Here is a 16,813-nt window from a genome sequence, read left to right as displayed (position 1 = left end):
AGAATGATGAGAAAGGACTTCGTTTCTCGATCAAGGAAGCCTCAAGGACTACTTCGCTTAGCCTTTAGGGCAAGAAGAAGTGACCTTAAAGCTTTATACGTTGCTTTGCAAAAAGAGATGGCTTATCAAGATAAATTCAACGGTAGAATTATCCTTAGGAGATTTCATTCAACATACATGGCCCATACATTGAGAAATGCTATATAGAAACAATAATTCCACAATTTCGCAATTAGCCCTAGTATAGCGGAAATCCCATTCCAATGTATATGACAAAGTAAAGCAAGAATAACATTAAATGTGTGTACTTACATGTAAGAGAACATATCCAACCATCAACATATTTGCCAACAAGGAAACTCCAAGATAAGAAAGTCAAATCCAAACATCAAAATTCATCCATGCTCCAATTCATCCTCCAAGAAAAAGTGCGAAATTCTCAAGAGAGAGAATGATCCAATCCAAAGTGATGATACAAATGAATTCATGTTTCTCCCATTTATAGATTCATTAGGAGTTCGAATTACCTAATTTGAGCCTACATTAGCCCACTTTAGTGTCCCAAACGAGGAAAATTTGGAACAAACTCTTCCAATCAAATTATCTAGCACTTAACAAGAAAGTGCCATGGAAACCCGAACACCAAAAATTTGACTAAAACCATAAACTCACAAATTGCATAAAATCTCATAAAAAATCACAACATGAGGAACAATGAGAAATGCAGCAACCAAAATCCAACTTTATTATATATAGATAGATGTCAATACAATTGCCGGGAATAACTCTCCGGTCTCCAAACTGAAACAGAAAAACAATCACTACACCTGTGGATTCTGAATGAATCCACCAAGGGGAGATGGGTGCTCGCCCAATCTCTCTAAATCACCTGAGGGTTTCCATCTTGGGGCTACCAATTGACTAGAGAACTACGTTCTCAACCTCTCATACAAGAAACAATATCAACTCCAAGATGTCCTTCAATGGCCTCCTCCTCCTCTTTTATAGATCTGATGGGGCCCTCTAGAATTATTATTTTAATCATGGAGCATTTTTCCCCCTTTTATTTTAATTAAAATATTCTTTTTAATGCGGGAAAAGGGTAAATTGGCCACCATGTCTCCTCAGGTCACTGAAACTCCCATCCAAAAGTCCCATCATGTAGATTTTCTCGTTCTGGTTCCAACGAGATATTACACAAAGGTGTTCCATCAATTAATCTCCCCAGAATGCCACCTCGAGCATAATTAATTAAGTTATGCCCAATAATAACGCTAATTTTTTGAAAGTCGTCAAAATGCAATGGAACGAAAGGCAAACTGTGTTGATGATGGAATATGCCAAGCAAATGCCATCAAATCCCATAAAAACTCCTCAAAACTCTATCGGGACCCTTGATGACATAAACCTACTCCACTAACCTGGCCATCCCCTGTCCTGGAAATCCACCTTGGTTGTATTATGAAGAAGAATAAAAATGGAGACATGACAGTCCTCCCACCCCAAGATTGCTTGCCCTCAAGCAATCTAAATCTGTGGACCAATCTGGTGGCCCAACGCCATTGAGACCCAATGCCTGGATCCCATACGAACCACTGGTCCACATCACGTCTCCAAGCTATCGAAACATGACTAGATCCTTCAATACCAGGATCCCGTGTCCATCTCTGACTCAACCTATTGCCAGTAGATCCACCTGGATCCCAATGCCTCCAAGAAGGAGCGTTAATGCTACATGGCTATTGCTGTGTTGTAGCTCTAGCTGTGAATGCTGCCCTGCTAACTGTGTACCAGCTCATCACCTCTCTCCAATCCAATCCTTCGCATACCCTAAGGTCAGTCTCACCATACTGATGCTGAGCTGAGATATTGGTGAGTGGCCAACGCACATTCTGCTGCCGACTAGAGCATGCAATATCCCCCACCTCTGAGGGCTCCTGCTACACTGCTCCTAACTAAGAATGATACTCCACCAATAGGATACCAATTCATGATCTCCCACCAATCTAAGTCATGGGCTCATGTGTAAGGAACAAGTCTATTATGCTGATGCTGGTCCATGCTCAACTCATGCTGCCCTATCTGGTTGGTTAGCAATATCCATTGAGAAAGTCCTGCCTCTCTCCCTGTAATGGGTACAAGTAGCCAAACTATGTTGCAAACCCTGTCTATCTATTCTCGGAGAGGGTTGCTGCCTGAAAATGTTACAGCTTGGCTAGCTGCCACTACACCTATTTGCACCTCATCATGGTAGACCCAAAGATGGATGCACTTCCATCTCCCTCGCCTAATAGGAAACTCCACACTCTTCCAATCCACCAATCTCCTGCCAAACAGTCTTGTCATACTCCAGCATCTCCTGAGGACAAGTGTCAGCGAACATCATCACCCTGCTAGTTGTCTGTACGTCTGTCTGCTCCTCATCAACGACTAGCCTCAAGGCTCATCCTCCATCATCACGGGTTCAATATGAACCTCCAACAGGGTCTCCCAAAAAGGCTCATCATGCATATTGTGCGCCTCATCCTCCTCAGCTAACTCGCACTCCATCATATGCTACTCATGCTGACACACTATCTTGAATGTCTCTCCTAGGACCCATGGGCTGCTCATCATATGAATCTGGCCTGATGTCAATGACTTGCCATGACTCATGCTCCTCTATGTGCTCTCTATGTTGAATCATCAGCCGCTCATCTGCTCCCTGATCTCTTTCCCACATGGGAACAATCAACTGCTCCTCGTACTCCTCTACCACACATGGATGCATATATGGGCTATTGTCGTCAACTCCATATGACTGTTCGTGCTCCTCTAAGGTATCATCGTATGAACCCATGGACTCGTCCAATGAAGAGTCCTCATCCTGACAGACATAAAGAATATCTCCTTGCTCTACCATTGTCATCTCCTCAGTGTCACTCAAGCATGAGTGGTCAGGTCCCCAAGGTCCTTTGCAGATGAAGCAAAGTCCCTTCCTCCTCATCTCATTCTTGTTGCATGAGCCCCCAAACCTGAGCTGCTCCTCCCTGGTCAACTATCTCTTGAACAGCCCAATGTTCTGCTCAACCAACCTCTTAACTAGACCATAAGCAACAGGTGAGACCAACTGCTCTCTTCTCCAAACAGACAACAATCAAGACTGCAACTTTTCACAGTTTGCATCACGGCCTCTCATACATGAGTACAAGATGGACTGCATGTGTGCTATGACTCTGTCATGATGATGTTTCCTAATGATGAAGAAGCATTGGAACATCTGTAAGATCAAACCATCACACTATAGATCAAACATGACTTCATAAGTCCTAGTTACAACCATAACTTCTAAAATCTCAAGCTTCTTCCCAAATGTAGGACCCGCACTGTTGTCCAAGTCCTGAAAAGTCTCTACTATCAACCTGAAAATTCTCCTCATAACATCATCATTTAAGGAGGTATGGGTGCGGTCAACCTCACAACGTTACTGAGACATGATGCAATTGGAAGTTTGACCCCTTCACAAGGTTCCTCCAAGAACTTGGGCTGTATTAAAGCTAACATGGTTGGTTTCAAAGCACACATCAACTTCTTCCCCTCCCACTGGTCTATCTTGGAAAGGAGTTCGTCCAACTCATCCAGTTTGAAAAGGACTTTCCATGTGAACCTCATGCATTTTAAATTTGTCCCAAGTGCAAGGATTTTGTGTCCTCTTTCCTGCCCCTTCTGCAAATCCCTTGGCTGCTCTTGCTGAGGAATGGAATGGACTCCTCTTGAGAAAGGTTTGTTGTTCTGCTTGGGATTCTGGTGTTTATCATAATCTATTGAGGTAATATTGTGTTGATTCATGAGGCGTTTTAAATATTCCATTGGTCAGCGACTTATACAAGCTATGGAAGTAATACAATGGCAGTTATAGATAAGCCTTGACAACTCAAGACTCTGACCTCTACTCAAAGTTACATGCTATCAATAGTCAGTATAACAATCTGATATAGACCCAAACTAAGACCCAGGCAACTACATGAGATAATCTTGACAAATACAAGGCTAGAAATGTCAAAATCCAGACAGCACAGAACTTAATAACCTGAACTGCACTCAACTCACTGTGACTGTCAGCGTAACAAAACACTGGAAAATTCTAATAGATCAGACAATCGACCTTTCTACATGTATTGATATGGCAACAGGCAATTCTCTACAAATAATTGGTGCACTATAATTTCCTCAAACATTTGATAACATAGGAGAGACATCTACTTAATGGGCATGTATGGATAATCAAGTGATGACTGATGCAATATAAGCTTAGTGAGATGTTTACAATGCACTCTGAAGGAAAGATTTGATTATAGTCAGCCAACCTATTAGCTTAGAACAGAGATTATAATGCATAAAGATGAGAGGAACCTGATTATTTCGCTTCAACAATGGTATTCCTCAAGAGATCAGCATTCTAGATTGTTTATATCAGTCATAAGAAATGTATGCAACCCTCTGGAAATTGACCACAAAGCAGCCTTTGACCTGGTATATATGCTGCCCCAGAAAGTTCCAACTATCATCCAATTCCATCAAAACCCATCTCCAAGGAGAAATACATCCCCCCCCCCCCCCCCCCGCTACAGGAACAATGCAGATTCAATAATAATGCTCTCACGTTACAACACTGTGAACAACACAGGTTACTCTGACCAACTCTGCATCTTTCAGTCATGCATGAAGGTACATGGGAAATTCATTTAGGGAATTCCTCAATTTCACTGTAATTCTGAGCCAACAATGAACTTGGGTGACTGTCCACAAAATTTTTGTTTCTATCCTTGCTGCTTAGAAATGACAGCGTTTGCTTATAAATGGTTCCACGCAGGCAGATAGGTAGGAATGGTTCGATGATATGTTGTTATCCTTCCAATTACAGGCTGCAACCAAGACACCCTTGCACATAGGCTTCTGAGGGGACACTAATCTATTCACTCCCGCCTCTGCGCTCACGTCTCTCAGCCACACAACAAAAACTTTGGCGGCTGCTTCCAATTCTTCAACATGTGGCTCGGATCAATTTAATAACGATCCACCAAGAAAATGCTAGGGGTTACCACCATCAACGACAGATTAAACTCTACCCTTTTTCCAGCTCTTGGCTCCTTGATCACCTGTATTTGTCATTGACAACGACTTTTATCCAACACCGACACGGTTTGACTGGTGATGGCCTGTGGTTATGATGGAGTTCCGTTATATGGATTCGCTGCAATTATTGGAGTCGTTGACGGCTCCAGTGAATCGCTCAAGTAGCCCGACTCGATCAACCACCTGCACTTGGAAAATCGCACAATGCAGCGCTCAACTTAATCTCGCTCATGTTATTTGACCCTCGGGTACTAGTTTCGTCCAATTGATCCAACACTGCAGCCGCCTTTAGAATTCCACGACGTCACATTTGGATGCATGCGACATCCTTCAAATAAAATACCATGGCATATAAACATCACTTAGCTCTTGGCTCCCAACACGATCAGTCTGATCTCTGCTCACCAAACCACTTGCTGAAGGCTTTTGTCGATTCACTCATTCTCCACAGATGACAGACTCTCATCGTGGAAATGTTGTGCGGGGGTGCTATCTTACAGGCTTTGCGCGACACCAAATTCTCCTTTTCATGGTACAACGAAAAGATTTGGCTTCGATGTGAACGCTGCACCCAGTGTTGTTTCTCGGTAATCTGTGACTTGGGCAGACTTTCACGCATAAGGTGGCTATGATCTTTATGACGGGCCCTACCAACCACAACCGAGAACAAATTTATTTATTTATTTATTTTTTTTTTTTTCAGAACAACTTACGTCCAATGCCACCACACTTGATATATTCTGGTTTGATCGACTCTTCTTTAATCTTTAACACTTTTATCTCCCACGCACTTGGTCACTTTAACCTTTCTCTCTTCTCGAATGACTTTACAACCCCACAATAGAAAACAAATAGAAATCGGTCCTGGAAATGAGTAGAGGGCTTCAAATTGAACCTTATACCTCATACTTAAAAAATATATAATAATGCGATGGCCCCTTTTTAAATAAATTCTGATTCTGCTGCAGACATAGGTTTTTCAACTTCTCTAGCACATGCCTCCAATAACTGCTACAACTAAACACTAAAAACCCGCAGGCTGAGCCAAGATCAAGGCTTTGATACCACTGTAATGTCCCAAATGAGGAAAATTTGGAACAAACTCTTCCAATCAAATTATCTAGCACTTAATAGGAAATTGCCATGGAAACCCAAACACCAGAAATTTGACTGAAACCATAAACTCACAAATTGCATAAAATCTCATAAAAAATCACAACATGAGAAACAACGACAAATGCAGCAGCGAAAATCCAGCTTTATTATAATAGATAGATGCCAATACAATGCCAAAAATGATTCTTCGGTCTCCAAGATGAAACACAAAAAAATAAAAATCACTACACCTGCGGATTTTGAATGAATCCACCAAGGGGAGATGGGTGCTCGCCAAATCTCTCTAAATCACTTCGAGGGTTTCCGTCCTGGGGCTACCAATGGAGTAGAGAACCACATTCTCAACCTCTCATACAAGAAACAATATCAACTCCAAGATGTCCTCCAATGGCCTCCTCCTTCTCTTTTATAAACCTGATAGACCCCTCTAGAATTATTTATTTTAATCATGGAGCACTTTTCCCTCTTTTATTTTAATTAAAATATTTTTTTTAATGCGGGAAAAGGGTAAATTGGCCACCACGTCTCCTTAGGTCACTAAAACTCCCATCCAAAAGTCCCATTATGTAGATCTTCTCTTTCTAGTTCCAACGAGCTATTACACAAAGGTGTTCCATCAATTAATCTCCCCAAATGCCACCTCGAGCATAATTAATTAAGTTATGCCCAATAATAATGCCGATTTTTTAAAAGTTGTCGGAATGCAACAGAATGAAAGGAAAACTGTGTTGATGATGGAATATTTCAAGCGAATGCCATCAAATCCCATAAAAACTCCTCAAAACTCCATTGGGACCCTTGATGAAAAAGGTACTTACTTGATTGTGAAGATGTAGTGTTCACCTTGATCATGTTGGCAGTAGTTGAAGTAGATATATTGGTTGAGATCCTTAGATTGCCCTCCAACAAATTGTTGATACATACTGAATTGGAGTTGCTTGCCACGATCCATAGAATAGTTTCTGATTTGAGTACTGTTCATATACATTCTCAAATCTGATATCTACCAAAGGATCCAAACTGAGTTGTGGATGATCTTGTCAAAACTATTGTTGAGATTTGAAGGCTGTTGATATCTGAAGCCCTTGCTGTTGCATACTGATCTCTGATCTAGGGTTTGATCATGACTAGGGTTTGATTCTTCCACGTAGATCTTCAGCTGCTTTGATATCTTAATTCTTGAATGTCTCTTCTCTGCCCTTATTTTGACTGTTGAACCAATCCCTCTGATACCATGTTGAAGAATCTTAGGGCATGCATATTAAGGTGATTCTTCTTTTGACATGATAGCAATTTGTGAAGCATTTATACAATTTATCTTAGCTTAGTATTCTATTCATTATTAGAATGTGTGTTTACTTCATCAAACTGCTACCAAAACAAAAAGAGACAAGAACACAAATATTTGGTTCTCTGCCAGGCCAAAACTTCTCCCACTTGGAGAGGAAAACCCATGTGTAAATTCTTCTTATAGAAATTTCATTGACGAATACCAAGATCATGACCCATGACTCAATCTTGTTGATTTAGGGTAGCATCGGATGTGCTCTAGCCACGAAAACTGGTGGAGAGGCTAAAGCACATGAGATCTCCACGACCCAGAAATGGTTTGGGCAAAATCTAACCAGTTTGGGAGATATTAAAATAATTAATATTTTTAATGGAGTTGTTGGAAATATTGAGAGGGGGGTGAATCCATATTTTCTTTCAATTGTAATTATTACCAGTTAGATTCTTCACAATTTAATCAGAGAAATGTATAAGTATAATTTTATTGAGTATAAAAGAATAAATACAATATAAATATGTTCCCAAGCTCCAACTTGGTTTTGATGAGGCTCCGACCTCTAGGGCTTCGACCCTATCTATCCAAGGCACCAACCTTGAGTTTAGGAGCACCAACTCCAAGGACACCAATCCTGCTATTGTTTAGTATAGAGAATATAAAATATACTTACTTGATTGTCAAGGGGCTCTTCACTTGTTTCAAGATCAGTTGTACTTCATTTGTTTGCTTTGTCCATCACTATTGTACGGGATGACACCTTGAGTTATTGGTTGCTACTTACTGCCTCTGTCCAAGTTATCACTGTATGCATTTTTCATTAGAATCTGAAAGAATCTGCCTTCACTGTTTGTTCTTACTTTCTTCACCTTGTGAATATTCAAAATACTTCACTGCATAAAAGTTCTTTGCAGGGGTGAGACTCTATCCCACTGCAGAGACCTGAGAAGCTCAACTATGGAAGTTTGAAACACTGCCATGTTATAGAGACCAAACAACTATGACAACCTTTATTCAACACAGGTATGACAGAGACAGAAATTGTGCCAAACTTTATTCAACGCAGCTATGACAGAGACTGAGGACCTGCAGACTTGTGCAAATAAGAAAGTCTTTTTTTATTTCGGTTGTCCGAGAAGGTGTTATCTTCCAGCTGTTCACGAGATGTGAACAGGTTTCGCTGTCTTTTCTGAGTTATCTGCAAAAGCTCTGTAATCTGCTCCGAGTTTTCTTATACCATCCCAAAAACAAATCATATATATATACAATACAAATCGTGATTTTTATGTAGCCGACTAGTTGTTGGAATGGAGCCCACATATGTTTTTTTTGGTGAATTCAATATATAATCCGTAATGGTGGATGATTGCTGACGACGTTGTGTGGGGACCACAACAAATGTCGTAGTGTTGGATGTGGGGACTGCCAATGTGATTTAAACCGCCAAGATATGGTTGACCATGACCGCTAAGATGAGGGGACCACTGAGGTGGTATAACCGGTCGATAAATTGGACACTAAGATGAAGACCATATTTATTTATGTGAGATTAAGTTTAATATAGAGTTTTATTATATATGTTATATCATATAAATAATATATATATATTTATTTTTGACATATATATATATATATATATATATATATATATATATATATATACTAAGTCACCGGATTCGCCGTATTTAATCCATAAAATTCGAAATTCGCCGTATTTCAAGCTCATTCGAATTTGTTCGTTCCAGTTCGCCGTATTTCATGCCGTATTCGAATTTCATGGCGTATTCGAATTTTTGTCGATTAAATTCGCCATTAAAATCGTTTAGATGCGTTGAAATTCGTTTAGATGCGTTAAAATTCCTTTTTTCGCGCCCGCGGGTATGAGTGTTGCTGTTTTAGCCTTAGGTTTCATTGGTTTCGTTGTTGAGTGTTGACGCAGATTCAAGATAATGCAATCTAACAATATATGTGTTTTGGACGCTTCATCTACTTTGACACGTATCCGACATGACAGGTCAACCAATCGAAAACGAAGCAACCTGATTGAATAATGCCACGTCATTTAATGCCACATAGGACAATTCCATTGCCGGACGCAATCTGATCGAGTGTCAGTTTCCCGGCACCCGGCTAGTTATTTTCGTCTGCCGGCGGTAGTCAATAATTGTGCCTTGCAGGACTCATTCCCACTCGGCGTTTATGACGAGTTCACAAGCCAACAAAGTTCATCTCTTTCTCATGTGGTGGTTGTCGAATCTCATTGTTAGAAATTGAAATATTTGTATAATATTTAATATAATATTATTTTAATACTTTCAATATAATAACTTATATCATTGATAGAAATTGAAATGCAGTTAATTATATTTAGAGAAAGATGAATGCTCCTCTTTATCATAATTATATAAAAATATTTACAATATATATTTTAAGAAAATCCTTACGCAAATATTTAAAGTATATATTTTATGAAAATTATAGAATTCTTTTAATTATGTATATTTATAAAATTAATTTTAATCATAATATTTATAAAATTAGTGTTAAGTCAAAATTTTATTATTTAAACAGGTTTAGTTTAAGTGATGGTGAGATTGGGTATTATCTTTACTATTTATATTTTATTTTTGTAAGTGATATATTGAATTTATAATTAGTATATTGTTATAATGATGTTATTTTTGTTAATAAATAATATTTTTTTACATTAATATCATTCCTTGTAACTTTAAATTTCCGCAGACCTTCCAGCTTATAATGGTTCCCTCCTGGTCAAATTTATGGGTATTCCATAGCTGAATATGAAGTATATTTTAGTTACTATAATTTCTAACAATAAGATAGTCTTTATAAGTGTATAAATCTGCCCTCTATCTTTAATATACTTTTTTTTTTTCGAATTTCTATATGTCGAATTTTATCGACAAAATTTGAGTTGCCGAACTTTATTCGAATTTCATGGTCCTCGAACTCGAACTCGAACTCGAACCTGGTGACTTAGTATATATATATATATATATATATATATGCCAAAATACTATTATATTATATATATGATTGTCATATATAAATTGCAACACAACCAATTATCTTATATGCCAATATGGTTGTCATATTTTAGGGCTTTGTTATCAATAAAGGGTTTGTCATTACATTGTTAAATGTCTAGGGTTTCATAATGTTCATTAGGCATCAAGGGTTTCCAAGATAACACTCCTAAGGTTTGTAATTAGGTTAGGGCAACATCGTGTATCACAAGAACATTTGCAGCAAGAATATTTTCCATCTCAGCCATTGCCATATTGACATCAATTAAACCTAGATTAACAGGAGTCCATACGTCTAAACTTAGGGAAAATAAAATATTAATGTGAATTAACATAAAACTAAGTTAGAATGGTCCAAAAGTCATGGATCAAGCCGGATCTAATCTTAGCCGTTGATTAGGGACTTAATCTCGGCCGTTGAATTGTCAACGAGAAAAGTATAAGAGGAGGCTTGAGGGTCACTTAGAGAACACACTGAGTTGATCAAGAATTCGATTTTCTGGGGTAGGGCTTGCTGAGGAAATCGAAGGAGTGATCTGAGTTGCAATTGAGGGGCAGTGAATACAGAAGCAGAGAGGGAGAGAGGGTGCCAGGAGCATTAGCGCAGAAGCTGGGAGAGGGTTGACGCAAAGCCAGCTAGAGGCCACACAGAGGCAGCAGGAGCTGCGCAGTGCCAGAAAGTGCCAACGTGGTAGATGCAGAGGCTCCAGAAGCTGATGCTGGGCTAGATGGGCTGATGCTGGGCCAGAGAGGCTGACGCAAACCCTAGAGGTTGACGGTAGGAGATTTTGTGGGGCAGATTGGGGCTGATATCTGTCTCCGACTGAGAGGTTCTATTGCCAAGGGCATTCATTGTTGGGTGAGCCATTTCTGGCACCCAGATTGTATTCTGAAACTGCTTAATAATAAAATCCTCAGATAGCCGCATTGGTTTTCCCGCATTGGGTTTTATCGAGGACATTAGTCCAAAAATAACGGTGTCACTTGTGTACTTGTTTTTCCTTCAGTTGATGATCTATATGTGTTGAGCATGTACTTGTATTTATTTTCAGTATTTACATGGTAAATAACTTGTTAATTAAACAAAACAAGTAGGCAGAAATAAATCAGAAAGTACATGAAGGATTTCTAACAGTTAGGCTTAGAAATTCCAACATGGTATCAGAGCGTGATTACAGATCACAGGATAACTGAGGGCATCAGCCGATTAGAGCAATAGCAACAGAAACAACTATCCTGAGTGACAGAAGCTGTTCCTAGCGAAAAAGCAACAAGGAAGGGGTGACGCAATGCCTGCGCCATTAGTTCAAGTTGGGAAGAGGATCAACACAGTAGCAGAGAGGAGCAGACCTGACCACGCAGTGCCCGGTCATTTTTCGCAGTCAGGAAGGATTGGCCTGTGAAAAGGAGGTATGGATTTCGCTCGTGTCGAGATTGCGCAGAGCTTAGAGGCTCTAACCTTCAGTTTGTTGGGGCATAGGAGGCTGTGGGTAAGTTGCGGTGTGAAGCTAGTGGGGTATTGTGGTCAGAACAGTACCTAACAGGGCAAGACCAAGGAGGAGGGAGTTGCTACCGAGGATTTCTACCCAAGAAATCTAGATTAGTGGTGCGGTTGCACTAACAATCGGAGTGGGGGCGTCTCGACATTGGCAGAGGGGTTTCCAGGAGGGAAATCGAGGCTCAGAGGGAGTCGCACCGAGAACTTCCACGAGGGAAGTTGAGAGACTCGGAAGAGTCGAAAGAAGAGCAGCGAAATGGCAGTGAATGGGGTAAGAGATCAGGACAGACTGGACGGAGCCTCAAACTTCGTAGTCTAGAAGGCCAGGATCTTGTCTGTTCTAGACAGGAATCGTATCAATCACTTCACTTTGAACACGATAGCGATCCCAGTTGACCTGGCTGAGAACAAAAAGTACGAGGAGGCAATGGTGAGGGCCAAGAGCATCATCCTTGACGGAGTTAAGGACCATGTAGTACCACATATTGTCGAAAAGGACACAGCAAATGCGATGTGGGAGGCCCTGACGAAATTGTATGAGCATGCTTTCGTGCAGAGGAAGATGCTACTAGAAAATTAGCTGCGGTCATACCAGATGCGGAAGGGAGAACAAAAAGACACTTTCCTCGGTCGATTGAAGGAGATCCGGGATCAACTGACTTCCATAGGGGCCATGCGGATGATGAGATGTTGGTGAGGACCGCATTGAACGCAATCTTAGAGGATTCAGAGGTATTTGTCCAGAGCATATTGGGCAGGTCGACCCTTCCAGATTGGGAGGAACTATGGATGCTCTTTGTCAAGAAGAGATCAGAAGCTAACCAAGGCGGGAAGCAGCGACAAGGGGGTCAGACTCAAGAAGGAGGAAGAGGAGGATGCTGCCTTAGCATCTGAGGGAAAGCAGGAGAAACTGAAGAAGAAGGACCTTTCCAAGGTCAAATGCTTCCACCATGGGGAACTGGGTCACTATGTGAGCCAGTATCCGAGGAAGAAGAGCAAGGAAGAAGCTTCTGAGACTAAGGCTGCGCCAGCAAGGGCGGAGAAAAAAGAGCAATGGAGAAGCTTCTGAGACCAAGGTTGCGCCAGCAAGGGTGGAGAAAGAAGAGCAAGGGAGAAGGTTTTGAGACCAAGGCTGCGCCAGCAAGGGCGGAGAAAGAAGTGGAGGTAGATGATGACTGTGCCATGAATGCTCATGCGCCACTTGAGAGGAAGTGGGGTGACATCGAGTTGTAGTCAGACAGACTACAAACAATGAGGGGCAGGATCCTTGAGGTACCAAACCTCTTGGATTATACCTTGTTACGGGAGCTCCGAAGAGGAGTAGCAGGACTGACGGATGTCGGTAGAGACAGATGCAGATGGAGTGACAGAGGGAGCTACAGTGCAGGAGTCCCAGGACAGCGTCAGGGAGCAGTACGAGATGCACAGAGTTGTTGTAGCAACGCAGAGGTTAAAGAGGGAGCACTTGTCAGTGACAGAGGGAGCTTCAGCATCGGGAGTGTTTCTAGCTTGACAAAGATGTCAGAGTTGGGAGACCAGTTAGTTACTTCTCAGTAACTGAGTTGCAGTGTAGCAGTTAGCAACTTAGCAGTGGCAGTGCTATGGGCAACATGATGCAGCATGATGAGAGGTGTTGCAGTGCAGATGCAACAGTGGCAGTGGCAGGGCTATGGGTAGCAGTATATGATGCAGCAGTGGCAGTGGCAGGGCCATGGGTAGCAGTACATGATGCAGGGCAACAGGCCTAGCATCAGCACAGGGACCGATGCCGAATGATCAGGGTGACGCTCAGTGAGGAGTATTACTAGAGCACAGTCCTCGCTAAGAGGGAGTGTTGATTTGGGGTAGCATCGGATGTGCTCTAGGTACGTAAATTGGTGGAGAGGCTAAAGCACATGAAATCTCCAAGACCCAGAAATGGTTTGGGTAGAATCTAACTAATTTGGGAGATATTAAAATAATTAATATTTTTAATGGAGTCCCTAAGTCTAAACTTAGGGAAAATAAAATATTAATGTGAATTAATATAAAACTGAGTTAGAATGATCCATGGTACGGGAGCCCAATGATTCTTTTATTGATGGACTAATAAAATAATCAAAAGTTGGGATCATATCTCTGTGCACTAAGTTGATTTCGCTGCTAAAGATTTCTGTTGTGCAAAGTGATAGTAGGTTGAGGGTATTTCAATGTGTTTATGATCATGTTTTTAGACATAGGCCTGTACCTGAAGTGCTAAGTCAAAAAATCAACACTATGCTGTGGTTGTGTCGTGTTTCAATAATGCTTCTAGAAACCTTGTTTGCGCTGAAGGAGGCCTATTTCTTTCGACCCGAGGGAGGGGCAAATGCAAGTCAGATACTAAGATTTTTATCCCCTTTACTAACATTTTTCATACTTTGTGCAGACTGTATATATAGGAATACACAACAGTTTTGGCCCACGAGGTTTTGGGGCACACACTGGTGTTGGGGCAGGGTCTCCCTTGTGCTTTGCCTTCATTCGCTGTACCCCCCTCTTTTTAGATAGAGCAGGAAAAGGAAAATAATTTTCATATTTTCATCAGAAATATGGGTGGAAAATCTTTGTTTTATGGGCAAAAAATTCAAACTTGGTTTTATCCCTTAACAAGTCCATTGAAGAAAAATGGGGTATACAGAAAAAGTTCCAATGTCTGCAATATGAAGGGAAGGTCTCCATGACTCCTCCCTATTCAACGATATCAGTATAACAAGAAACTCATCTATAATCTTGAACTCTAGATTATGTGGGGGTGCTCCTAGAGCTAAGGCATCAAATGGAATCTCTATCTCTTTCAAAGAAGCTGTTCAAGGGAGGGTTTTTGAACCTGCAGAACAGAACCAAAATATTCCTGATCCCTATATAGTTGACCAAATGGAATATGACCCAGCTTTGGTGGTCAATAATGCAGAGGTATCCACTCTTATTTCTGTTGTTCAAAAAAGGCAATAGCTTGTAGATTCAATGGCTTTTGGCCAAAACCTAAAGCGCTATTCCAATGGGTTTTCACTTCATGGACAACAAATTGTGACATATACTTATGCTCCAAAGGATTCTTCATAGTCCAATTTGACACACGAAAAGACCCAGATTTTGTCCTACAGGAAGGGCCATGGTTCTGGGTAAATGTTGGGTTATTCATCACTCCATGGTTCTCAGAGTTTCATGCCACAACAATGGTGGTTACAACTATGCCAATTTGGTTGAGGCTTCCAAACCTTCCCCTTCCTTTTTGGCACCACAAAACTTTTGAAGACATCGGAAACGCTTTGGAAAAATTCGAAAAAAGGGACATGGAAAGTGTTGGAAATATTGAGAGGGAGGTGAGTCAGTATTTCCCTTCTTTTACACAATTGGTTGGATTATCCTTTTAAACATTTCGAGCATTAAAACAAACACATGAAACAGCAACACATCAAATGATCGGTACACAGTAATTTTGTCTCAACCAAATGCTTTGTTATATATGATGTACACACAAATTTACCAGATGAATCTAGAAGGAAGTACAAGACTCCCCAAAGGTTTTACCAGCAAAGCTGGAAGGAAGCAAATTCTCCCAGAAAGGGTTTGGGCTCCCATACCAGGGGCAATCACCCAACTACAATTCACCACTTCAGCTGCTGTTGCCAACCTGCCACTCACTGCCACTGCTCCAACTATCGGACAGTTACCATTGCTGCTGCTATCCACTGTTCACTCCCACTGTCACTGCTACTGCTACTACCACTGCCCCAACTGTCCACTGCTGTCATTAACTGCTCCCACTGTTCACTGTTGTTTACTGCTCCCACTACTCCAACTGTTCTTGCACTTTACTCTTACCGCTCCAAAAGGCTAATGTCTCTGCTGCATTTCTTATGTCACTTACAACTGTCCTGCAACTCTTCTTGGTTTCAAACAGTGATAGTTAATCAAACCATAGTACACATATATAAATATCTCTGCCCTGTTTTGTTTACTGTTATTATCATCAGACGTTGTCCACCAGCATATTAGGTCTTGCCTCACTTCTGCCTCTGGAGTCTGTCTAATAGTTGCTTTCAGGTACCATTGTCAATTATCACAAAATCACTGCCAGCATCATATCACAATATTGTTGTCATATTATCTCACTGTCATGCTTGACACATCAAGAACATTGTTGCACAATATACATTAGGGTTACTTGCCATATACATTCAAGTCACTGTCAATGACATCACTGTCAAATATCAAAGTGTCATTAAAGTCACTGTTATATCACAGTCAAGCAAGCTCACTGATATACCAAGTTCATTCACTGCAAAATCAAAGTTAAAGTCAAACAACTCAAACTCTAGCTAGATATACCATATGCCTTGTGCAGACTACTCTTTGGCTCTGCTTAGCAATTAACATGCATTTATGTCAACATTCCTCTAGCTCAAATACACTATCAAATGTGAACATTACAATTATCCTCTGATGATAAGAACGCCACTAACATTCTTAAACCCTAGAGGTCTTTTCACAAGATAGTTCTGCTCAACTATATCTATCTGTCAACATTGCAAACCCTAGCATATCAAAGTGCACCCAAGCAGCTCTCAGCCATAACACGGTGTTCAGATACTTAGCACAGGACACAGTTCCAGATAGGTGAAAGTTCTAGCTCAGTTATTCAACACATCAACCACACTTTTGTCATGCCATTATTATATATACATCACTGCTGTATCAAACATCAAAAGCACTGCATCATGCTTCAAT

General features: G+C 40.8%; 1 protein-coding gene across 4 annotated transcripts in view; it reads right to left on the bottom strand.

Annotated features, from left to right (window-relative positions):
• The window catches only part of LOC149250946 (uncharacterized), a 528,543-nt gene that overhangs the window by 21,826 nt on the left and 489,904 nt on the right, over positions 1-16,813 (bottom strand). The window lies entirely within an intron of this gene.

Source organism: Pinus tabuliformis, chromosome 7 (assembly GCF_031772625.1).
Source record: "Pinus tabuliformis cultivar Carrire ecotype Pingquan chromosome 7, CPIR1, whole genome shotgun sequence".
In the NCBI taxonomy this organism is placed as follows: domain Eukaryota; kingdom Viridiplantae; phylum Streptophyta; class Pinopsida; order Pinales; family Pinaceae; genus Pinus; species Pinus tabuliformis.
Note: the sequence above shows the minus strand (reverse complement) of the source record. Positions and strands in the feature narration are given on the sequence as shown.